The sequence below is a fragment of the Arvicola amphibius genome, chromosome 15, assembly GCF_903992535.2.
Source record: "Arvicola amphibius chromosome 15, mArvAmp1.2, whole genome shotgun sequence".
NCBI lineage: Eukaryota > Metazoa > Chordata > Mammalia > Rodentia > Cricetidae > Arvicola > Arvicola amphibius.
The window spans coordinates 25,980,547-26,007,739 of NC_052061.1; positions in this window are offsets into that span (position 1 = coordinate 25,980,547).

The window sequence follows — 27,193 nt, forward strand, 5'->3', positions numbered from 1 at the left end:
CTATACCCAGTAAAGCTTTCTTTCACCATCGATGGAGAAAACAAGATATTCCATGACAAAAAAACAAACAAACAAAAAAAAAACAGATTTAAACAACACGTAGCAACAAACCCATTTACAGAAAGTACTGGAAGGAAAACCAACCCAAGGAAGCCAACAAGACCCACAATAACACAGACATTTGACAACCCTCCACCAGCACAACTCAAAGAAGTGAAACACACAAACACTACTACCAAAAAAATAACCAGAGTTAACAACCAATGGTCATTAATATTACTTAATATCAATGCACTCAATTCACCTATAAAAAGGCACAGGTTAAGAGAATGGATACAAAAACAGGATCCAACATTCTGCTGTTTACAAGAAACACACCTAAACCTCAAAGACAAACACTACCTCAGAGTAAAGGGATGAAAAAAGGTTTTCTAATCAAACAGAACTAAGAAACAAGTGGATGTGGCTATACTAATATCTAACAAAATTGATTTCAAACTAAAATCAATCAGAAGAGATGAAGAAGGACATTTAATACTCATAACAGGAACAATTCATTGGGATTAAGTCTCAATCCTGAATATGCCCCTAATATAAAAGCACCCACATACGTAAAAGAAACATTACTAGAACTCAAATCACACATCAAACCCCACGCACTAATAGTAGGAGATTTTAACACTCCTCTATCTCCAATGGACAGGTCAACTAGACAGAAAGTTAACAGAGAAATAAGAGAACTAACAGATGTAATGAACCAAATGGACTTAACAGACATCTATAGAACATTCCACCCAAACAGGCAAGAATATATCTTCTTCTCAGCATCTCATGGAACCTTCTCAAAAATTGATGACATACTTGGTAACAAAGCAAGCATCCACAGATACAAAAAAATGTAGTAACCACCTGTGTCTTATCAGATCACCATGGAATAAAGTTAGAATTCAACAACAACTCCACCCCCAGAAAGCCTACAAACTCTTGGAAAATAAACAGTCAACTACTGAACAACCCCTGGGTCAAGGGAGAAATAAAGAAAGAAATTAATGTTTTCCTTGAATTCAACAAAAATAAAGACACAACATACCCAACCCAATGGGACACTATGAAAGGAGTGCTAAGACGAAAGTTCATAGTACTAAGTGGCCACATAAAAAAAAAAATAGAGAAAGCACACATTGGAGACTTAACAGCACACCTGAAAGCTCTAGAAAAAAAAGAAACAGACTCATCCAGGAGGAGTAGAAGACTGGAAAAATCAAACTGAGGGCTGAAACCAATGAAATAGAAACACAGAAAACAATGCAAAGAATCAATGAAACAAAGAGCTGGTTCTTTGAGAAAATCAACAAGATTGATAACACCCTATCCAAACTAATCAAAAAGCAGAGAGAGAACACAGAAATTAACAAGATCAGAAATGAAAAGAGGGACATAACAACAGACACTGAGGAAATTCAGATAATCATTAGGTCTTACTACAAAAGCCTATATGCCACAAAATAGGAAAATGTAAAAGAAATGGACATTTTTAAAAATAAATACCATATACCAAAATTAAATCAAGACCAGGTGAACAGCTTAAATAGACGTGTAAGTCATGAGGAAATAGAAGCTGTCATCAAAAACCTCCAAACAAACAAGAAAACAAAAAAACCAGGACCAGATGATTTTAATGTAGAATTCTACCAGAACTTCCAAGAAATTCTAATACCTATACTCCTTAATGTATTGCATATAATAGGAACAGAAGAGTCACTGGCAAACTCTTTTTATGAAGCTACAGTTACTCTGATACCAAAACCACACAAAGACTCAACCAAGAAAAAGAATTACAGACCAATCTCACTCATGAACATCAATGCAAAAATTCTCAATAAAATACTGGCAAACCAAATCCAAGAACACATTAGAAAAATTATCCATTATGATCAAGTAGGCTTCATCACAGAGATGCAGGTCTGGTACATAATACAAAAAAAAAATCTGTCAATGCAATCCACTATATAAATCAAATGAATGAAAAAACCCTATGATCATTTCATTAGATGCTGAAAAAGCATTTGACAAAATTTAACACTCCTTTATGATAAAGGTCTTGGAGAGATTAGGGATACAAGGATCATACCAAATATAATAAAAGCAATATACAGCAAGCTTACAGCTAACATCAAATTAAATGAAGAGAAACTCAAGGCCATTCCACTAAAATCACGAACAGGACAAGGCTGTCCACTCTCTCAATATAGCTTTAATATAGTGCTTGAAGTTCTAGCAATATCAATAAGACAACATAAGGAGACCAAGGGGATTGGAATTGGAAAGGAAGAATTCAAACTTTCATTATTTGCAGATGATATGAAAATATACCTAACTGACCCCAAAAACTCTACCAAAGAATCCCTATAGCTGATAAATACCTTTTGATGTGGCAAAATAGATCAACTAAAAAAAATCCTATACACAAAGGATAAAGAAGAAGAGAGGGAATCAGAGAAACATCTCTTTTCACAATAGCCACAAATAGCATAAAGTATCTTGGGGTAACACTAACCAAGGAAGTGAAAGATCTATTTGACAAGAACTTTAAGGCTTTGAAGAGAGAAAATGAAGAGGATACCAGAAAATGGAAGGATCTCCCATGTTCTTGGATTGGTAGGATCAACATAGTAAAAGTGGCAGTTCTACTAAAGGCAATGTATAGATTCAAATCAATCCCCATCAAAATCCCAACAAAATTCTTTACAGACCTTGAGAGAACAATAATCAACTTTATATGGAAAAACAAAAACCCAGGATATCCCAAACAATCCTATAAAATAAAAGAACTTCTGGAGGCATTACCGTCTCTGACTTCAAACTTTATTACAGAGCTACAATAATGAAGACACCTTGGTATTAGCATAAAAACAGAGACATTGACCAATGGAATTGAATCGAAGACCCAGATATTAACCCATAAACCTATGAACACCAGATTTTTGACAAAGGAGCTAAAATTATACAATGGAAGAAAGAAAGCATCTTTAACAAATGGTGCTGGCATAACTGGATGTGAACCTGTAGAAGAATGAAAATAGATCCATATCTATCACCATGCACAAAACTCAAGTCCAAATGGATTAAAGACCTCAATATCAATCTGACCACACTAAACCTGATAGAAGAGAAAGTGGGAAATAGTCTACAACATATGCACACAGGATACCACTTCCTACATATAACCCCAGTAGCACAGACAGTAAGGGCAACATTGAATAAATGGAACCTCCTAAAACTGAGAAGCTTCTGTAAAGCAAAGCACACAGTCATTAAGACAAAAAGGCAACCTACTGTGGGAGAAGATCTTCACCAACCCCACATCAGACAAAGGTCTAATCTCCAAAATATATAAAGAACTCAAGAAACTAGACATTAAAATTCTAAATAACCCAATTTAAAAATGGGGTACTGAACTGAACAGACAATTCTCAACAGAAGAAATTCAAATGGCCAAAAGACACTTAAGGTCATAATCAACTTCCTTAGCAATCAGAGAAATGCAAATCAAAACTACTTTGAGATAAAAATCTCACACCTGTCAGAATGGCTGAAATAAAAAACAAGAATTATATCCACCCTTCCTATATCCCAACCATCCTATTCCCCCAAGCTCTTCCCATCCTCCACTTCACACTTTTCTCTCCCCATCCCCCCATCCCACCCCACCCCCATGTTCCCATTTTTTTGTCCAGCAATCTTGTCTACTTCCAGTATCCAGGAGGATAACTATATATTTTTCTTTGGGTTCACCTTCTTATATAGCTTCTCTAGGATTTTTTACGAATTGTAGGCTTGATGGAGCCATTCTAGGGTTGGCAGAGACTTGACTCTAGAGGGGTTCCCAGGTGTCCAGGAAGACGCCCCCAGCTAGGTCCTTGGGCAGCTGAGGAGAGGGTGCCAGATATGTCCAGATCCTATTGCCATACTCATGAATATCTTGCATATCACCATAGAACCTTCACCTGGCATTGGATGGAGAAAATGACTGAGCCCCACATAGGGGCACCGGACTGAGCTCCCAAGGTCCTGATGAGGAGCAAAATGAGGGAGATCATGAGCAAGGAAGCCAGGACCGTGAGGAGTGCTTTTACCCTTTGAGACGGTGGGACAGATCTAACGGGAGACCACCAAGTCCAGTCGGAATGGGACTGATGGAACAGGGGACCAAACCGGACTCTCTGAATGTGGCTGACGGTGGAGGAGGACTGAGAAACCAAGGACAATGGCAATGAACATGAACTCTACAGCATGGACGGGCTCACTGTGAGCCTTGTCAGTTTGGTTTTTCACCTTCCTGGACTTAGGGGGAGCTGGGAGGACCTTGGACTTAACATAGTGAAGGGAACCCTGATGGCTCTTTGTCTTGGAGATGGGTGGAGTAGGGGTATGGGTGGAAAGGAGGGGAGGGAAGGGGGAGGAGGAGGGGAGGAGATGGAAATTTTTAATAAAAAAAAGAAATAAAAAAAAACAATTATAGCCTATGCTGGCGAGAATGTGGAGTAAGGGGAACACTCATCCATTGCTGGTGGGAATGCTAACTTGTGCAACCACTTTGGAAAGCATTGTGGTGGTTTCTCAGGAAATTGAGAGTCTACCTACCTCAGGATCCAGCGACTCCACTCTTGGGAATGTACCCAAGAGATACCAAATCATACTACAAAAGCATTTGTTCAACTATGTTCACAGCAGCATTATCTGTAATAGCCAGAACCTGGAAACAACCTAGATGCCCCTCAATGGAAGAATGGATAAAGAAAGTGTAGAATATGTATGCATTATAGTACTACTCAGTGGTAAAAAACCATGATATCTTGAATTTTGCATGTAAATGGATGGAAATAGAAAACACTATCCTGAGTGAGATCAGCCAGGCCCAAAAGGATGAATATGGTATGTACTCATTCATTAGTGGATTCTAGCCATAAACATAGGACATTAAGCCTATAGTTCACAATCCTAGAAAAGCTATATAATAAGGTAAACCCAAAGAAAAACATATGTAGAGCCTCCTGGAAATTGGAAGCAGACAAAATCACTTGGCAAAATTTGGGCAAATGGGGATGGGGGTGGGGTGGGAGGAAGAAGAGTGGGGAGTTTCAAAGACAGACATTACATCTTAGTAAAGGGTTTGAAAAAGATTCTCCAATCAAAGGGACCCAAGAAACAAGCTGGTGTAGCTCTCCTAATATCTAAGACGATAGACTTCAAACTAAAATTAATTAAAAGACATGAAGAAGGCCATTTCATATACATCACAGGAAAAATCCATCATGAAGATGTCTCAATTCTGAATATCTATCCCACAAATATAAGGGCACCCATATGTGCAAAACAAACATTACTAAAGCTTAAATAATATAACAAACCCCTCACACAAAAAGTAGGAGACTTTAGCATCCCACTTTAATGACTGGGAAAGTTTTCCAGACAGAAACTTAATAGAGAAATAAGAAAACAAACAGATGTCATGACTCAAATGAACTTAACAGACATATATATAATATTTCACCGAAACACAAAATAATATATTTTCTTCTAAGCACTTCACAGAACCTTCTCTAAAACTGGCCACATACTCAGTAACAAAGCAAGCCTCAACAGATACAAACATATTTTCAAAAAGCATAACTGGGAGCCTGATCAGGGTGCTGGGACCAGATAGGGAGTGCAACCAGCGGGCAGGAGTTTCTTTGTTTCAATAGTCTGCCTGCAGCAAGGTAGGCCCTTTGTCTGCAAGCTCCTTGGCAAGCAAGGACACCTGATCTCAGCACCAGAAGATACATCCAGGAGCACCAGAAGATATATCCGGGAGGCAAGCAAGGACACCAGATCCTGTAAAAGAAGATCCATAGAGGAGCATTAGGAAGAAGAGATGGGCAGGCACCAATGCAAAAATTCCTCCAACAATCTGAAAAACAACATGAAATCACCAGAACCCAGCAATCTTACAACAGGAGGATTTGAACACCTCAATCAAGAAGACATAGAAAACCTTGACTTTTTGAAAGTGATAGAGGCCCTTAAACAGGATGTGAAAAACTCCCTTAAAGAAATGGATGAGAAGAATAACAAAAAGTTTGAAGAATTGAGTAAATCCGTAAATGATATCCTAGGAAACCAAGAAAAAGCAATCAAACAGATAATGGAAACAGTTCCAGACTTGGAAACTGAAATTGAGGCAAGGAAGAAAACACAAACCAAGGGCCGGCTGGAAGTGGAAAATCTAGGTAAATGAATAGAGACTACAGTAACAAGCATAACAACAGAACACAAGAGATAGAAGAAAGAATCTCTAATTCTGAAGATACCATAGAGAAAATAAATGCAGTGATCAAAGAAATAAGCAAATCAAACAAATTCTCATCACAAAACATTCAGGAAATCTGGGAAACAATAAAAAGACCAAACCTAAGAATAATAGGGGTAGAAGGAGAAGAAGTACAGCTCAATGATCCAGAAAATATATTTAATAAAATTATTGAAGAAAACTTTCCCAATCTAAAGAAAGACAGTCCTATGAAGGTTCAAGAAGCATACAGAACACCGAATAGACTGGATCAAAAAAAAATCCCCTCGCCATATAATAATCAAAACACAAAACATACAGAATAAGGAAAGAATATTAAGAGCTGCAAAGGAAAAAGGTCAAGTAACTTATAAAGGTAAACCTATCAGACTTACACCTGACTTCTCTATGGAAACCACGAAAGCCATAAGGTCCTGGATAGATGTACTGCAGAAACTAAGGGACCATGGATGCAAGCCCAGACTACTATACCCAGCCAAGCTTTCGTTCACTATAAATGGAGAAAACAAAATTTTCCAGGATAAAAACAAATTTAAACAATATGTAGCCAAAAATCCAGCCTTATTGAAAGTAATAGAAGGAAAATCCCAAACCAAGGAGTCCAACAATGCCCACAATAACTCAGACATCTAGCAACCCTTCACCAGCACATCTCAAAGAAGGGAGACACGCAATCTCTACTACCAAAAAAAACCCAAAAACCAAAAAAAAAAAAAAAAAAAACCACAAAAACGTTAACAGGAGTTAACAACCACTGGTCATTAATATCACTTAATATCAATGGACTCAATTCATCTATAAAAAGGCACAGGCTAAGAGATTGGATATGAAAACAGGATCCAACATTCTGCTGTTTACAAGAAACGCACCTCAACCACAAAGTCAGACATCTGCTCAGAGTAAAGGATTGGGAAAAGGTTTATCAAGCAAACGGACCTAAGAAACAAGTGGGTGTGGCCATACTAATTTCTAACAAGGTTGACTTTAAACTAAAATCAATCAGAAGAGATAGAAAGTGACATTTTATACTTATAACAGGAAAAATCCATCAGAATGAAGTCTCAATCCTGAATATCTATGCCCCCAATATAAAAGCACCCACTTATGTGAAAGAAATATTACTAGAACTCAAAGCAGCCATCAAACCACACACACTAATAGTAGGAGGCTTCAACACTCCTCTCTCGCCAATGGACAGGTCAATCAGACAGAAACCTAACAGAGAATTAAAAGAATTAATGGAGGTAATGAACCAAATGGACTTAACAGACATCTATAGGACATTCCACCCAAATAGGAAAGAATATACCTCTTCTCTGCGGCTCATGGAAACTTTTCTAAAATTGACCATGTACTCGGTAACAAAGCAAACTTCCACAGTTACAAAAACATATTAGTAACCACCTGTGTCTTATCAGATCACCATGGATTAAAATTAGAATTCAACAACAATGCTACCCCAGAAATCCTACAAACTCATGGAAACTGAACAGTCAACTACTGAACCACACCTGGGTCAAGGAAGAAATAAAGAAAGAAATTAAAGTCTTTCTTGAATTTAATGAAAATAAAGACACAACATACTCAAACCCATGGGACACTATGAAAGGAGTGCTAAGACGAAAGTTCATAGCACTAAGTGCCCACTTAAAGAAAACAGAGAAAGGACTCATTGGAGACTTAACACCACACCTGAAAGCTCTAGAAAAAAGGAAGCAAACTCACCTAGGAGGAGTAGAGGACTGGAAATAATCAAACTGAGGGCAGAAAACAACAAAATAGAAACACAGAAATCTATCCAAAGAATCAATGAAATAAAAAGCTGGTTCTTGGAGAAAATCAACAAGATTGACAAACCCCTAGCCAAACTAACCAAACGGCAGAGAGAGAACAAGCAAATTAATAAGATCAGAAATGAAAAGGGGGACATAACCACAGACACAGAGGAAATTCAGAGAATCATTAGATCTTGCTACAAAAGCCTGTATGCCACAAAATTGGAAAATGTAAAAGAAATGGACATTTTTTTTAGATGAGTACCATATATTAATGTTAAACCAGGACCAGGTGAACATTCTAAATAATCCTGTTAGTCATGAAGAATTAGAAACTGTTATCAGAAACCTCCCTACCAAAAAAGCCCAGGACCTGATGGTTTCAATGCAGAATTCTACCAGAACTTCCAAGAAGACCTAAAACCTATATTCTTTAATGTGTTTCATAAAATAGAAGAGTCATTGCCCAACTCCTTTTATGAAGCTCAGTTACCCTGGTACCTAAACCACACAAAGACTCAACCAAGAAAGATAATTACAAGCCAATATCACTCATTAACATCAATGCAAAAATTCTCAATAAAATACTGGCAAACCAAATCCAAGAACACATTAGAAAAATTTTCCACTACAATCAAGTAGGCTTCATCCCAGAGATGCAGGGATGGTTCAACATTCAAAAATCTATCAGTGTAATCCATCATATAAATAAACAGAAGGAAAAAAAATATGATCATCTCATTAGATGCTGAAAAAGCATTTGACAAAATTCAACACCCCTTTATGATAAAGGTCTTGGAACGATTAGGGATACAAGGGTCGTTCCTAAATATAAAAAAGGCTATTTACAGCAAGCCAACAGCTAACATCAAATTAAATGGAGAGAAACTCAAGGCCATCCCACTAAATTCATGAACACGACAAGGCTGTCCACTCTCTCCTTATCTCTTTAATATAGTCCTTGAAGTTCTAGAAATAGCAATAAGACAACATAAGGGGATCAAGGGAATTCGAATTGGAAAGGAAGAAGTTAAACTTTCATTATTTGCAGATGATATGATAGTGTACATAAGCGACCCCAAAAATTCCACCAAAGAACTCCTACAGCTGATAAACTCCTTTAGTATCGTGGCAGGTTACAAGATCAACTCCAAAAAATCAGTTGCCCTCCTATACACAAAGGATAAGGAAGCAGAGAGGGAAATTAGAGAAGCATCACCTTTCACGATAGCCACAAATAGCATAAAATATCTTGGGGTAACTAACCAAGGAAGTGCTAAAAGAAAATCTCTAACATAAGAAGGTTAACTACCACCATGAATATGCAGGGGATAAATAATCTGATACCACAAAATCAAGGGAGGAGAAACACACAAACACTTGCATGCACACACACACACACACACAAAACAACAACAACAACAACAATTACCACCATCACAAATAACAGCATCAACAAGTTTGGTCATTGATATCTCAATATTGATTTTCCCAATTTCCCCAATAAAAAACTCAGATTAACAGAATAGATGCAAAACCAGAATCCATCCTTCTGCTGTATCCAAGAAATGCACTTCAACATCAAAGATAGACATTATCTCAGGGCAACCCTTTAGAAAAAGATATCCTAAGTAAATACACATAAGAAATGAGCTGGAGTAGCAATCTGAGTATATAACAAAATATATAGTTCAAACCAAAAATAGTAAGATTAGTTAGGGAAGGATACCATGTTTTTATCAATGGAAAAATTCACCAAGATGACATTTCAGTTTATAACATCCAAGCCTCAAACACAAGGACATACATGTTTGTAAAAGAAACCCTACTAGACCTTAAAACAAATATTGACCCTCATGCACTAATAGTGGGAGACTTCAATACCCTACTCTCACCAATAAGCAGGGCATCTAGAAAAAAACTAAGCAGAAATGCTAGAACTAACAGACTTTATAAACCAAATGGATATAACAGATGCCTATAGAACATTTCACCCCAAAACAAAAGAATATATGTTGGAACCTGTTGTAGAGTTTCTATTTCTGTAAGAGGGCACAATGACCATGGCAACTCTTATAAAGGAAAAGATTTAATTAGGGTGGTTGACAGTTTTAGTGGTTTCATCTGTTAACATCACAGAGGAACATGGTAGCATGCAGATAGACATGGTGCTGGAGAAGAAGCTAAAAATTCTACTCTTGATCAACAGACAACAGTAAAATGAACTGTTACTGGACATAGCTTGACTATATGAGGCTTCAAATCTGCCCTTACAGTGACACACTTCATCCAACATCCTAATAGTGCCATTCCTTATGGGAGCCATTTTCTTTCAAACCACCACAGAACTTCATGAAACTTTCTGCAAAATCGACAACGTATCAAGGCACAAAGCAAATTTCAACAGATATGAGAAAATTAAAATAACTACTTGCATTTTATAAAGTTGGATATAATTAACAAAAGAAACAGCATAAAACTTACAAATTGATGGAAATAAACAACTCTCTATCCTATGAAAACTGGGTTAAAACAGAAATAAAGAAATTAGAGGCTTTCTAGAGTTCAATGAAAAATAAATACACAAAATGTCCAAACATATGAGACACAACAAAAGTGATACTAAAAAGCAAGTTCACAATACTAAGTACATATATAAAAAGCAACTTAATAGCACACCTGAAATCTCTACAACAAAATGAAGAAATCATACCCAGAATGAAATAGACAGCAAGAAATAATCAAACTCAGTACTGAAAACAGTCAAACAGAAACAAAAAGAACACAAAGAATCAATGAAACAATGAGTTGTCTTGTGAAAAAATCAGTAAGATCAACAAATCCTTATCGAAATTAAATATAAGACAGAGAGAGGATTTCCAAATTAGTCAAAATCAGAAATAAAAAGAGAGATTTAACTACAGATACCTAGGAAATCCAGAGAATCATAAAGACATACTTTGAAAACCTGAACTCCACTCAATTGGAAAATCTAAAAGAAATGGATAATACTCTTGATAAATAATACTTTTCAAAATTAAATAAGGATCAGATAAACAATTTAAATAAAATAAAAAGTCATTAAAAGTCTCAGAGCCAGATGGTTTCAGTGCAGAATTATAAAGACCTTCAATGATTATTTAATACCAATACTCCTCAAATTATTCCACAAAATAGAAACAGAATGAAGATTACCAAATTCATTCTATGAGACCATAGTTACCCTGAAATCCAATCCACACAAAGACCCAACAAAGAAAGAAAATTATAGGCCAATTGCCTTCATGAATGTAAGTACAAAAATGCTCAATAAAATATTTGCAAACAGAATCCAAGAAAACATCAAAAAGATCATTTACAATTATCAAGTAGGCTTTATCCCATAGATGCAGCAAAGGTTCAATATGTGAAAATCAAAAAATGTAGTCCACTGTATAAACAAATGGAAAGCAAAGAAACCACTTGATAGATGGAGGAGAGTCTTTTATCAATCTGTTGATTTCATTGGTTAAGTAATAAAGAAAACTGCTTGGTCTGATAGGTCAGAACATAGGTGGGTGGAGTAGACAGAACAGAATCCTGGGAAGAAGGGAAGTGAGTCAGATGCAATGAAGCTCCAACCCAAGATGGACATAGGCTAGAATCTTCCCGGTAAGCCTCCCCTTGTGGTGTTATACACATTAATAAATATGGTTTAATCAAAATGTGAGAGTTAGCCAGTAAGAGGCTGAAGCTAATGGGCCAAGCAGTGTTTAAATGAATACAGTTTGTCTGTTGTTATTTCAGGGCATAAGCTAGCCAGGCAGCTGGGAGCTGGGCAGCAGGAACACAGCCCGCTGCTTATCATCTCATTAGATGCAGTAAAGTCCTCTGACAAAATCTAACACACCCCCATAATAAAAGATCTGGAAAGATTAGGGATACAAAGGACATACTTAAACATAATAAAGGCAGTTTACTACAAACCCATAGCCAACATCAACTTAAGAGAAAATCAAAGCAATTCCTCTAAAGTAAGTAACAAGACAAGGTTGTTCACTCTCTTTATACCTGTTCAACATAGTACTTTAAGTATTATCCAGAGCAATAAAGCAACAAAGGAGATGAAGGGACTACAAACTGAAAAAGAATAAGACAAAGTATCACTATTTGCAGATGATATGATGTATACATAAGTTACCCTAAAATTTCTACTGGGGGCTGACAATCTCAAATGGCTGATAAACACTTAAAATTTTCAAAATACTAAGCAAACAAAAAAGTTCAAATAATTTGAGAGTTTGTCTTACATCTATCAGAATGGCTACGATCAGTAATTCAAGTGACAGTTCATGGTTGGAGGATGTGGAACAAAGAGAACCCTCTTGTATTGCTAGTGGGATTGCAAACTTGTATAGCCACTATTGCAATAACTATGAAGGTAGATTCCTTAGAAACATGGGAATTCATCTACCTCCAGATCCAGTTCTAACACTCTTAAACATAAGCTTAAATGATACTTTATAGTACCAAAGGGATACTTGTTCAAGTTTGTTCACTCTGAGCTGTTCACAGTGTTCACAGAAACAACCTAGATGTGTGCCAACAGAAGAGTGGATAAAGAAAATATCATTAATTTATACAATGAAGTATTCCTTAGCTATTTTTTTTTTAAAAATCACACCATAAAATTTGTAACCAAGTAGATGGAACTAGAAAAAAATCATCTTGAGTGAGGTAACCCAGATCCAGAAAGATAGATACAGTTTGTATTTGCTTATATTAACCATTAAATAATTGATAAGCAAGGTACAATCCATAGACTCAGAGTTTAGGCATAGAGAAAGGGACTAGTAAAGACACAAAGGTAATTCTTGGAGGGGGGAATAGAATAGATTTTATGCGAGGACTGAAGTGGAAACTTGACAAAGAATGAGAATGTCCCCACAAAGTGACATCAAAATTTCATTGCTGAAGAGAACACGCACACAACTCACTAAACATGGAGAGGTCTAGCTGATGCCTACATAGAACCATGACAAGGAAAAGTACTCTGCCGGTTACCAAAGAGAAAAGTATATATCAAACCAAACACAAAACCTTTGATCTACAATCTGTTCTGCCTACAAGATTTGTTATGACAATGGTGTCATAAAACTTATAGTAATTAACTGATGTCTGATTTGACTTAAGGCCCAGTCCACGAGCTAGAAACCATACCTGATGCTGCTTGAGTGATCAACACCCAGAGGCTAGAAAGCCCAGAGAGCTAGGGTAAAATAAAATATTACTATTCTAAAAAAAGAAGTAACAATAAAAGATTCCTAATGATATTTTGCTATACTCAAAAATCAGTGCATTATTCAGCCATCATCAGAAATTCTTCCTCTGCAGCAGGTGGTAACAAATACATAGACCATAGCCGGACATAACACACAAAGAAAAATCTTGAAGCTGTCATATCTAAATGGGATGTCTCCATCAGATTGCTCTTCTCAAGTCTCAGGCAACTCCTCATAAGTGGAGTCAAAAGGAATGTGGAGCCAGAGGACATAGAAGACACCATGAGAACAAGGTTCTCTTAAATCAACTGAACACATCTCATATGAACTCACAGAAACTGAAGCAGCAAGCACAGGATGACACAAGTCTATACCATGTCCTCTGCATCTGTATTATGGCTTCCATTTAGTGTTTTCATGGGATTTTTGAGTGTGTAAACTAGTGGGTGTCTGATTCTTATGCCTTCTCTTAGGGTTTTTTAAATTTTTCTGTTGGCTTGGCTTGTCCAGCTTTGACATGATGGTTTACATTTTTTATTAAATTTTATTTTGATGAAAATGAAATGTAAGAACCACATCTTTCTAAAGCAGGGGAAATAAGAAGAAAAAAGAAAGAAAGGAAGGAAGGAAGGAAGGAAGGAAGGAAGGAAGGAAGGAAGGAAGGAAGGAAGGAAGGAAAAATGGAAGGAAAGAAGAAAGGAAGGAACAAGGCACAGTCCAAAATAACCACATTTTATATTTCAGCAGCACATTATCATTTTTAGAAATCCTTTATTTTCTTTGTTTCTCAGGAACTTTGAGCAGTCTTGCTTCTTTCTCATTTTACAGATGGGTAAACATATGGGGCAGAAAAGAACAATGACAGTCCCAAAGCCAAAGCAGAAAGAAAACATAAATGCTACAATTTTAACCAAGGCCTCCAGGTGCCAGGTCCAATGCTTTTCCTCCTTCTACTGTTTCTCACTCTCTCTGTAAAATACTAGGAAGCAAAATCATGTGGCTGAAATATTTTGCAAATTAGAAAGTCTCTGATATATTCTATATTACTTCTGCAACTAACATATATAGAGATTGTTTTGAAAACTGTGACCTGCTCTGAGAGTAAAGAATTTGGACAAAGCATCTCTCAGGGTTTTTTCCCAGGCTGAATAGTCAACAGTTTACTTTTTTTGAGATCTTCTGCCATTAATAAGTATAGACCTGGGTCTTTCTTCCAGAAAGGGTCAAAGAAAGCACGGTCAAGGAAGAAAGACAACCATGAGAACAATACCTCCAAAAATGTTAATTCAGAGCAGGAGAAAAGCAGCCAGCAAAAACACAATGCTTGAAGGTTTCTAATGAAAGTGTCCTTCCAACCATAGCTTTAATGGAAACCACTAATGAATCAGGCCACCTGGTAAGGAATGAATACCAACTTCAAAGAGGGTGAGAATAAGAGCAAATCCAGAGGCAGATCTGAGAGAGGCAAATGAAACAGAAAGTTGGCTTTTTTGAGCCACAATAAAGTAGCCTCCTGCATAATTGTTTTTTATTCAACAAATGTTTAATGAATCCCTACTTTGTATCAGTCATTGTGTTCAGAGGATTCACTTTCTAGTTGTGATAAGATGTAGGAAGGGTAACAAAAATTGTCAAGATTTTGTGACACCTTAGTGACTTGAATATTCATCTTCTTCTTTAATTATTAAAGACACAGAAATAGCTACACAGAAAAAGTACAAAAGAGTTATTTGATGGTGGAGGGAGTACATCTGTGTTAGTTTGCTAGGGTTGCCATTCAAATATACTGTCAATTTAGTGTCTTAATAAAAATGAATTGCCTCACAGTTTTGAGTGCATAAGTTCAAAACCAAGATGACATCAGGGCCAATTCTCCTGAGTTTTGTTAGTGAGGAATCCAGCCTAACACTTTTATAGATGGCTTTGTCTCATCACAATATGTTTCTCTTTCTATGTTTTTCTGCTTTTCATACTGTTTTCCTTATATGGAACCCAGTGATGCTGGATCAGGCCATATCATTTATTATACTGACTTTGTTTTAATTTATTCCTGCTAAAACCCTATATCTGAATAAGCTCACACTCCAAGGTTAGCATGCATCAACTTGTGAATTTTGCATGGTCACAATTCTGTCCCTTACACATCCTCTCCTTATAATCAGCCAATGATATATATTGGGTAATAAAGTAGTATAGTTCATTTCAACAAAAATGTGATGAAAACATTACAAAAATCAGGCAGTAGGCAGACAAGCCCTACTCTTTAACACGAAGTAACTTCATATTATAATCTTGAAGTATCAGCTTAGGCCCTAAATGCCAAGATTTATGCTAAGTTGCAGGCATAGAAATGTAAGAAGGGGTGACCCCCAGCTTTTGAGACAAACAGTTATTACAGAACGTAACAAATGCATGCAAACCAAGGTTGAAACTCCAAAGATTTTCCCACCGTGGAGCTACTATTTAACTTGATCCTGAGACATAAATGGGTGCAGATGTCCTCTACATTCCTTGCTGGCAATCCTTGGTTCTGATAAAAGATAAAGTAGATATAAATATTGTAACTGTAATTCTTGCTTGATAACTGTTTTATTATATGTAAGTTTATGTTTAAGTTAAAGCTTTCATGTTTGTTTAAACAGAAAAGGGGTATTGGTGTGGAAGGTCCTTTTACTATGTGCTGCTTTTATTGATTAATGAATAAAAAACTGGCTTGGCCATTAGCATAAGAGGAGCAAGGCAGAGTTATTGAAAAGCCATGGAGCCACTGCCAGAGTCAGATATGTCAAAACTATGCCAGTGAGCCACTAACACGTGGAGATACACAGATGAATAGAAATGGGTTAAATTAATATGTAAGAGATTTTCTAATAAGAATCTAGAGCTAATGGGCTAAACAGTGATTTAATTAATACAGTTTCTCTATGATTATTTTGGGTCTAAGCTAGCCGGGTGGCTGGGAACCAACAAGCGACATTTCTCCTACACAGAAGAGCTGATGCTATGGATGATTCCAAAGGCAGCCCACAGGCAGAACTCTCTCTTGCTTTTGCTCTAGGAATTCCTACCACGAGTAGCCTTTAAGTTATCTGCCCACTTGAGCGTGACCTCATACTATTTATGCCGATGTAAAGCAAGCACCCAGCCTCCTTTTCAGTTGTTTCCCATTCAAGCAGAGGATTGTGATCTGTGAGTCTACCCCTAAATAAATAACCAATTCAGAGCTAGTGTGGGATTTCTTTTAAGCATGCTTCTTCATGCTTTTTTTCTCCTATGCTTCATCCAATGAATTACACAGGTCTCATCTACAATGAAGAAAGTAATTGGATTTTTTCAAAGTCTGCAAATTTGATAGCTACTATAATCTGAAATGCTTTTATGGTGACATTCAAATTAGCATTTGAATGAATACTTGGTTTTTGTTGTTGTTTTGTTTTAGTTTTTTTTTTGTTTTGTTTGTTTGTTTTTATTTAGCCTCACTGACTTAAGGCTATTATACCTCTTTCCCAAATTTACCAATGTGTTTCCTCTTCTGGTTGTTTGTTTCACACAATATCAGTTTGTCTCCTCACATCTGTTATGTTATGTTATGTTATGTTATGTTATGTTATGTTATGTTATGTTATGTTATGTTATGTTATGTTATGTTGTTATGTTATGCTATGTTATGTTATGTCATGCTTGGTAGCCTTTGAAACTAGCTCAGAGATGACCTGCCTGTCAGGAAAGGAAATAAAGATAATCAATGGGGTCTATTTCACAAATATATCTAAGATACTGGTTCAACTTACTCTCAGAGAGAGAGAGAGAGAGAGAGAGAGAGAGAGAGAGAGAGAGAGAGAGAGAGAGAGAGAGAGAGAGAGAGAGAGAGAGATACGAAAGAGAAGAGAGAGATGCTAGAGACTACGAGAGAGCGAGAACTCTCCTAGAGCAATAGACCGATGAGCAGAGTATGGAAAGAGAAGAGAAGAGAAATATGGTAGACACCTATGATCTCAAAACCCAGACTGTGTCCCAAGACAGCAACTGTTCGATGCTTGATGTATAAAATCTGAAAATAAAGGTAGTTCTCCACGTGATATTCTACCTTAGAGAGCATTCCTCAGATGACATTTTCATGGCTGCTTTTCCATCTAGGACATCTCCCAGATGTTTTGTGATATCTCTTTTGGGAGACCTGTTTCCATACTGACCAAACATTTTCTTTATTCTCCACAAATATTGCGACCATTCTTAAGGGATAAAACCATATCCCATTTTCTTTATAACAGCTGCACTACGTGGTATGAAATTGTATGAGTTTATTTTGTGTCAAGATGTGAGGACTCTGAACCCAGACCTTTAATTCTTTGCTTATTGAAACTTTTGTACTATTTTAGAAAGAGGTACAAGGATATGGAGAGGGGAAAGGAAAGAAAGAAGGAAAAAGGGCAAGGAGAGAAAGAAAAAAAGATATCAAGTAAAAGAAAAGGATGAAAAAAGGAAAGAAAGAAGAAAGTGAGAACATAGGAAGGAGATAAATAAGGGAAGGACACAGGAAAGTAGAAAAGGAAGAAAAGAAGTAAAGGATAAATGGAAAATATAAAGCAAGGAGGGAAAGAAGGAAAAAAAGAAGGAATAAGTGGTGCTAAGGGTCAGTATATAACCTGGTGTTTTACTTTATAGGATCTATGATTGAGAGTTTTTATTTATTCTCAGAAAAAAAACTTAGGAAGGTGAAGCCTGGTTTAGGAAGTTGACCACTAAGTATATATCTTCAAGGAGTGTATCTTTTTCAAGAGTTGGACATCTCTGCTCCACCACACCTTTTCCTTTAAGATCCTTCTGAAAGAAAATAAATTAGCATTGGTAGTGCCAGATTAGAGAATTCACCGGACACATCTACAATTCTCTATATATAATACAACACACAACATAAAATGCCATCATCTTCAAAGAAATACTGATTCTTTTATCCATAATATGTAAGTCTTCACCTAACACAAGAAATATGTCCTGGGAATTTTTTAGGAATGGTTGTACTCCTCTGATAACCTTTTCCAAAGCCAAGTTGGTGATGAATGTCACATAGAATATTCTAAGCACTCAATAAGTAGAGACCAAGCCAATGCTTTAGATATGTAGCAACTAATTTCATGAACCACTGACTGACAACCAGGCACAAAACACGTCAGATGCTCAAAGCAAGCATAAGTAGAAAAAGGAAAAAAATAACTCAAAAATGTGCAGAACCACCTATAGTCTAGTTAGATTAGAAGACTACAATGCAATTTTTGCTAAATTTTAAAAATCCTTCTAAAAGTAGGTTTTTTGCAGTATCTCTCAAACTCTTTTCTTGATAATAGAAGTTTTTTCCACTAGTCACATAAAAGTGAAAAATACTATAATATATAAAGAAGCTAGAAACAAAATATACAATTATACATTCCTGAAAATAATCATTATGACTATTTTGATGTAATTAATTCTAGTTTTATCTACATTAGTACTATTGTATTAATAGAGACAAAATTCAATAAAATTGCTTATGGTTTCTATTCTTTTGACTTAATAATATATTTGTATATATTTTCCAGATCATTAAATATTACCTGAAAACATGATTTTGATGACAGAATTCTATCTTCTCAGCTTTTAAAGCTGTACTTATTTAACTATTGATTTAAATTGCATTGTAACAATACTTTTGCTTGAATACACAGTGCTGTGATGCATACATATGAACAGAAAGTTTTTTTACCCCTAATAGGTGCATAAGGTGGAAGGATAACATTTTTAAGGTTATAGTTATCCAGACTCAGTTTGGAAGATCCTAGGGTAGGGGACAAAATTGATCCTGGTACCTGACCATCTTCTGACCTGTCAGGCCAAAAGGAGATCACCCAACAATGAGGCTGTTGGATCTCATATGCAGAGTCTGAGATGAAGAGTTCTGACACCAGAAAAATGTCACATTATTCACTTCATGAGGCAATCTCATACAGTCACAAAGGAACTTTACACACACACCCCATCCCAGATGCACATGGAACTAGCTATAGGACCTATTGACTGTTACCACTTAGGAAGGAAGAATAAAAATTGTGATGAGGAACTTACATGACTTTCAAGATATCAACTGGGCTCATAAGGGTACGACTTCATAATTTGGATGTAAGAACATGATGATTTGGAAAAGAGGGTCTTCTTTTGTTTTCACAGAGGATGAGACCCCGTGGATTGCTTCTATCCCAATATGGTATGACAGACCATGCCCTCCTGAAAGGTTGCTGTGAACACCCCCCCAAAATTACTTCACTCAACTTCCAACTGAGATGACCCTGGCACACAGATTACATCATGAAAGATCTGATTAACAGCACCCCCATTCAACACGAAGCAGTTTGGAAAGAAAAAAAACTGTGCCCATATTCCCAAATATTGTTTATAAGTGTTCTTTTAATTTAAAGGGGGATATGATATAGATATGAATAATTTGCATTGGTATGGATTTCAAGGTCAATTTTGTTATATGTATATGTATTTCTGATATTGATTAAGATATTGTGATTGTGTAGTTCATTTTAAAAATGTAATATATAATTAAGAAATATAGGTTGTTAATGGATAATAATCAATAATAAGCTTATAGTCATGTTAGTTAGATTTTCTAGATATATAGAAATATATTTCAGTAAGATAGGCATTCTTCATATCTTTTAAAGACTACAGAATATGGCATTTAATATTTTAATAATTTAGGGCTTTTCATGACAACGAGACACGTCTGTTCCTGGCAGCATCAATCTACTTCAAGAAGAAGATGGGTATCAAAGAGGCTCCTTATGGAGTTTGATAGCCATTTGGGCAAGAAACTGCTCTTGCCTGGACTGTTGCATAAACTGGACACAGAGAACCCACAGAGAGAGGACTGCTGAACTTGCCTAAAGGTGAGATGGTCTTTCGTGGTTCCTGATTCATGAAAGAGTCTGTGAGACATTCTGCAGGACACAGCAGATAGTGACTGAACTGTCTTTGAAACTTCTTGCTTCATGGGAATGTCTGCTGGAAACTATGGGCCTGTAGGCTGAAGATGGATGCCCCAATGGTACAAAAGAACTTTGGGTGACTATACAAGCAGTGAGATATCTCTGTCATTTCTAGAGTTTGGAAGTTGCTTATTTCTTGTTTGCTTAGGTAATATTATATCCTTCTGGAGACCTTGATGGTGTTGAAGAATGGTTAGTTATAGTTATAGTTTTCCTTAGTTATGATAAAAGATAAAATAGATATAAATATTATAACTGTAATTCTTGCTTGATAACTTTTGTTATATGTAATTTTGCTATGCTAAAGTTAAAGCCTTCATTTTTGTTTAAACAGAAAAAGGGGAAATGATGGAGGAGGGTCATGTGTTGCTTTCATTGGTTAATTAATAAAGAAACTGCTTGGCCTAATAGGTCAGAAAATAGGTGGGTGGAGTAGACAGAACAGAACGCTGGGAAGAAGGGAAGTGAGGCAGTCACCATGACTCTCATCTCTGAGACAGATGCAGGTTAAGATCTTTCCTGGTAAGCCACCACCTTGTGGTGCTACACAGATTACTAAATATGGGTTAAAGCAAGACGTGAGAATTAGCCAATAAGAGGCTAAAACTAATGGACAAGCAGTGTTTAAAAGAATACAGTTTCCGTGTAATTATTTTGGGTAAAGCTAGCTGGGAGCCAGGCCACAGCCCTCCACTCCTCACACTACAATCTAGTATGAGGTCAATTTTTGAGAATGTTCCATGAGGTTCTGAGAAGGTATATTCTTTTATATTTGGGTGGAATGTTCTATAGATGACTATTAAGTCCATTTGAGTCATAACATCTGTTAGGTTCCTTATTTCTCTGTTAATTAAGTTCCTGTCTGACAGACCTCTCCAGTGATGAGAGTGGGGTGTTGAAGTGTTCCACTAATTGTGTGATTAGTGTGTGGGGTTTATTGTGTATTTTAAGAAGTGTTTCTTTTACATATGAGCATACTCTTGTATTTGGGGCATAGATGTTCAGTATTGAGATTTCCTCTTGATGGATTTCTCATTTTTCCTGTGACTAATATGAAATGTCCTTCTTTTTCTCTTGTTTGCTTTTAGTTTGAAGCCTATTTTGTTAGATATTATGATGGCTATAGCAGCTTGTTTCTTAGGTCCATTTTATTAGAAAATTTTTCTCCAAATCTTTACTCTGAAGAGATGTCTGTCTTTGAGGTTGAGGTGTGTTTCTTGTAGGCAGCAGCAGGATGGATTCTGTTTATATATCCAATTTGTTAGCCTATGTCTTTTTATAAGTGAGTTGAGTCCATTTATATTAAGGGATATTAATGACCAGTGATTGCTAGTTCATGTTATTTTAGTTTTAGTTGTTGGTGATGTTATTGTGTGTGTTTTTCCCTTCTTTGAGATTTGTTGCTGTGAGATCATCTATTTTCTGTGTTTTTGTTGATGTAGCCAATTTTCTTGGGTCAGAGTTTCCCATCTAGTTGGGCTGGGTTTGTGGCTAGGTATTATTTAAAACTGGTTCTGTCATATAATATCTTGTTTTTTCCATCTGTGGAGATTGAGAGTTTTGCTGGGTATAGTAGTCTGGGCTGGTATCCATGGTCTCTTAATGGCTGCATAACACTTGACCAGGTCCTTTAGGCTTTCATTGTTTCCATTGAGAAGTCAGGTGTAATTCTGATAAGTCTGTCTATATATGTTACTTGGTGTTTTTCCTTTGCAACTCTCAATATTCTTTTTTTTTATTCTGTATGTTTAGTGTTTTGATTATTATGTGGCTAGAGGACTTTTTTTGATCCAGTCTATTTGATGTTCTGTAAGGTTTTTGTATCTTCATAGACATATCTTTCTTCAGGTTGGGAAAGTTTTTTCTATAATTTTGTTAAATATATTTCCTGTGCTTTTGAGTTGGACTTCTTATCCTTCTATACCAATTAATCTTAGGTTTCATCTTTTCCTGGCATCCCATATTACCTGGATATTTTGTGTTAAGCTTTTGTTAGATTTAATGATTTCCTTAACTGATGAGTCTATTTCTTCTATTGTATCTTCAATGCTTGAGATTCTTTCTTCCATTTCTTGTCTTCTACTGCTTATGCTTACATTTGTGGTTTCTGATAATTCTCTCATTATTTCTGTTTCTATAATTCCCTCTGTGTTTTCTTCACTGTTTTTATTTTAGTTACCAAGTCTTCTATAGTTTTTTCATATGCTTGATTGTTTTTTCTTGGTTTTCTTTAATTTTGTTGATTTCTTCCAATTTTTTATGTGTTTTTTCCTCTATTTCTTTGAGAAAATTGTTCAATTCTTCTTTAAGGACCGTAAACATTTTCCTAAAGTTATTTCTTTAGGTAATTTTCTTCTTATTCATCTATATTTGGCTTTGCTGTTGTAGGGCCACTAGTTTTCATTAGTGTTGTGTTGCTCTTTTTTGTGTTGTTTGTGTTCTTACCTTGCCTATCCATCTTTTCTTCTGATTGTTGTAATTGAGACTGTGTCTCAGTGATCAATCTTCTAGGTGCTAGTGGATCAGTGCTCAGATAGTTGCTCCTCATGGTGCAGTCAGGGTCACAATTCCAGTCACCCTGTTTGTTAGTCCATGTTTTTGGAGGTTCGTTCAGTGTCCTGGGGGTCACTATGCAATACTGAGTGTTGTTCTGGCTTGCTCCCATAGAGGTTGCTTGCTTAGGGCTTTTTATGCTGTGGTTGCTGCTTTGGGCCTGCTCTGGCAGAGGTTGTTGTTTCAAGCCTGCTACCTCATAGGTCACTGATTCATGTCTGGTTCTGCAGAGGTCTCTTGTTTGGGCCTGCTCCCTCAGTGGTGGTTCCCTTGTACTTGGTCCTACTGAAGTCTCTGACTCAGGCCCATTCTCTTATGCCTGCTCCTGTGGAGTTTGTTCCCTAAGGCCTGCTATGGCTGAGGTCACTGTCTCTGGCCTGTTTCCACAGATTTGCCTGGCTTGGATGAGCTTCCTTGGAGGTCCTTGGTTTGGGCCTAAGCCTGCAAAGTCCTCTGGTTCAGGCCTACCCCCTCAGAAGTCCCAGACTTTCCCCTGGACCCACAAAGGTTTCTGGCTCTAGCCTACTCCTTCAACAGTCACTCCCTTATGCCTGCTCCTGTGGAGTTTGCTGCCTCAGGCTTGCTCTGTCGGAGGTCACTGGTTTATGCCTATTTTCTAAGATGGTCCTGTCCTAGGCCCACTTCTGCTGATATACCTGGCTTAGTCCCTGGCTGGGGCTCAGTCCTTCAGAGGTCTCTGGTTCAGGTCTACTCCCTTGGAGGTCCCAGACTCATGCCTGGGCCCACAGAGGTCTCAGGCTATTGCCTACTCCCTCAGGTGTCACTCCATTGTACCTGTTCCAGAGGAGTTTGCTCCCTCAGGCCTGTTCAGGTGGAGTTCACTGGTTCAGCCTGATTTTGTAGATGTTCCTAGCCTGGGTCAGCACCCATGGAGGTCCCTGGCTTGGGTCTGGACCTGCATAGGTCTTTGTTTCAGGACTACTCCCTTGAAGGTCCTAGACTTGCACCTGGACTGGCAGATATCAGGCTCCAGCCTACTCCCTTAGTGCTTGCTCCCATGATGGAGCACTTTCATTGGTTAATTAATAAAGAAACTGCTTGGCCCAATAGGTCAGAACATAGGTGGGTGGAGTAAACAGAACAGAATGCTGGGAAGAAGGGAGTCAGGAAGAAGATTCGGGTGAGTCGCCATGCCTCTCCTCTCTGAGCTGGATGCAGGTTAAGATCTCTCCTGGTATGCCACCCCTCATGGTGCTACACAGATTACTAAATATGGGTTAAAGGAAGATGTTAAAATTAACCAATAAGAGGCTAAAACTAATGGGCCAGGCAGTGTTTAAAAGAATACAGTTTCCATGTAATTATTTTGGGTGTAAAACTAGCTGGGTGGTGGGATGCAACCCTGCCGCTCCTTCTACAGTCCCATGTCAAAATCCAGGCATTCTGAATTCACTACCTCTACTAACTCAATCACTTACCTACATTATTCTACTTCCCATTTTACTAAAGCCATCTTTAGCTGTTGATTTTTTAACATTCACATATACCTCATTCTTAACCAAAACAATCTGGGCTTCATGCTTCAGAAGAAAGGTACAAGATCAGGAAGAAAAAAGTTTTATCTTCTCCTTGGCTTACCTCTCATAAAAATATCATCTTGCCATGTTCTTGCCTTTTTATTTTCTCACCTTTATACTCAGAATTTTGTTGGTTGTAGCTCAGCACTCATGACTCTGAAAGATTTTTGGGAAGAGCAAAGGACATCTTAGATACTGCTCAGTCTTGGAGGGGAATTTCCACTGACTGATTGACCTAAGCATATGAACAAAATATGCAGAAGAGAAGGGTTTTTTAAAATCTTGTTCATTCTGGGTGGTAGTGGCTCACACCTTTAATCCCAGCACTCGGGAGGCAGAGGCAGGTGAGTCTCTGTGAGTTAGAGGCCAGTTTGGTCTATAAGTGCTAGTTCCAGTTCAGGCTCCAAAGCTACAGAGAACCTCCATCTCAAAAAAAAACCCAAAACAAAGCAAAATTTTAGTTCATATTATATCCTGTTTAATGGTATTAAATAATGCAATTATGAAGGCTAAGTGGAAGTTGATAAGGTAATACCTCAGAAGAGAGGAAATTATTGTACTGATAGCAATACCTTCACCTTCTCAGAAGTCTGTGTTCTGGAGGTTTCTGTGCAGTTCTATCTCATTTGATAACCCCTATCATGATTGATTCTTTCCATTCTTTTTAGCATGTTATTTCTCTCCTGTATATTTTGAGATTCCTAAAACATTTTTCCTGTATATTCTTGTCTGATTTAACTTTCAGACTCATCTTTGATGATGGAAGTATTCCTGATCAGCAAGAAATTACTTTTCTCAGTACCTTCCTATTTTTGGCCAATTAACATCTTTGAATTTTGTATCATAATGATGACATGTACTTCTCATCTTCCACATCAGGGTTTGAAGGTTGTGTTAAATGCATGGACACTGAAGATAAATTCTTCGTTGGGTTCATGGGTTAGTTCTGACACTTATAAACTCTGTGAACTTCAGAAAGTTCTAGACAAAATTCCAACCCTCAGCATTTTATCTCTAATATAGAGGTAGTAACACCTAAATTACAGGTGTTATGAGTACTAAAATAATGTGTTAATGAACTGATCATATTATCTGGTTAACTATTTACTAATATAATAATTAGTAAATAGAAGGCATACCTTTTTATTGACTTAACACAGGTTTGATTATCAGTTCAACCTCCCACTAATATAACTTTAAGTATTCCCATAACATCAGTTATAATTTTACTTATAAAGGAAGTAATATTTCTCTGATGGGGTTGAGATTAAAGATTGTCACATGTAAAATACATATTACAATGCCTGGTATAAGACATCAGGCATTCATTACACCTTTATTGGATGATAATTTAAGTTAATCAGTAAGTGCTATAGTGATTAGAGGTGCAGAGAATTTCTACTTATTCAAAATCTACATGACTATTTAGTGTCTTACAGAAAATTAAATCATAATAATTTTGACAACCTTCTTATATACAACATCTAAACACAGATAACTTAAAATGGCATCATGTGACCCTTTGAGACAATTACCCTGAACAGAGGTTAGTCTAAGATTCATACTTGAAGATTTACATACCTCAACTTCAGGTGAAATTATCACTCAGGATATGGTGGAATCCAGGTTTTTTGAGTCAGATGCTATTAGTTTGAATTATAGAAAAGTAGTTCAAATTAGCTTCAGATAACATGGCACTTTGGGCTCATGGAGCTTGGAAAGAGTACAGGGTTTCTCTGGGAACTTCAACAGTCTGTTCTCTAGAAGCCTCTAATGCATGGGGTTGATTTGCATATAGTGTATAAAATAAAATGGTATGTGCATTAATTATTTTTCTCCCTTCCATTTGAAACACCATTTGTTCTAACTTCAAGTTCACATTAATGTTCTCAACACACATTGTTTTATTTTCCGCAACATCAGTCCTAGTGTTTATATAGAGAATAACTCAGTTTGATGCTCACATTGGGCTCTCACATTATTGTTCAAATAAGTGGACAGGTGGATCAAAAAAGAGTATGGCAGGTACATGGATAATAGGTGTATATAGGTTAAAAATAAACCAATACTTAAAATATAAGTGGACATGTAGATGAAAACTTATTGGTAGGTGGGAATTATGGTTTGATTAATGGATTTAAGGATGGGAAGATAAGTAGATAGAAGGATGTACAATATTATAAGTGATTGCTTAATGCATGACTAACTAAATTGATGGGCATATAGGTAAATGGATAGATGGACAATGGATTAGTGATTCTACCTATGCACTTGGAAGTATACCTTTTCCTTTTAAACATATATGAATTCTATTTCTCTTTTGTTAAAATTAGGAAGTGACGCTCACCTTATATTGATTTTATTTTTAAGTGGGAATACTCTTGCAAGAAATCAATGGAGAGTTGCTATCTTCCCTAGATAGATCAAAAAAATACAAGTAGAAGTTTTACGTACTATGACTTTCCCATTATATGTTGTAATATATTTGAGTATCTTACTGGAGAAAAATGAGATTTCTTAGAAATATGTAACAGTCCATTAATCTTAACTTCCCTCCTTCATTGATTAGGAGTGTGATTTTGTTCACATTGACTAGGCAAAGAAGATAGGGAGAGGTTGGAGGTGAATGGAGTTGGAAGTTAGACTGGTTAATCACTTTGACTTACAGGACTAAACAACACTCTAA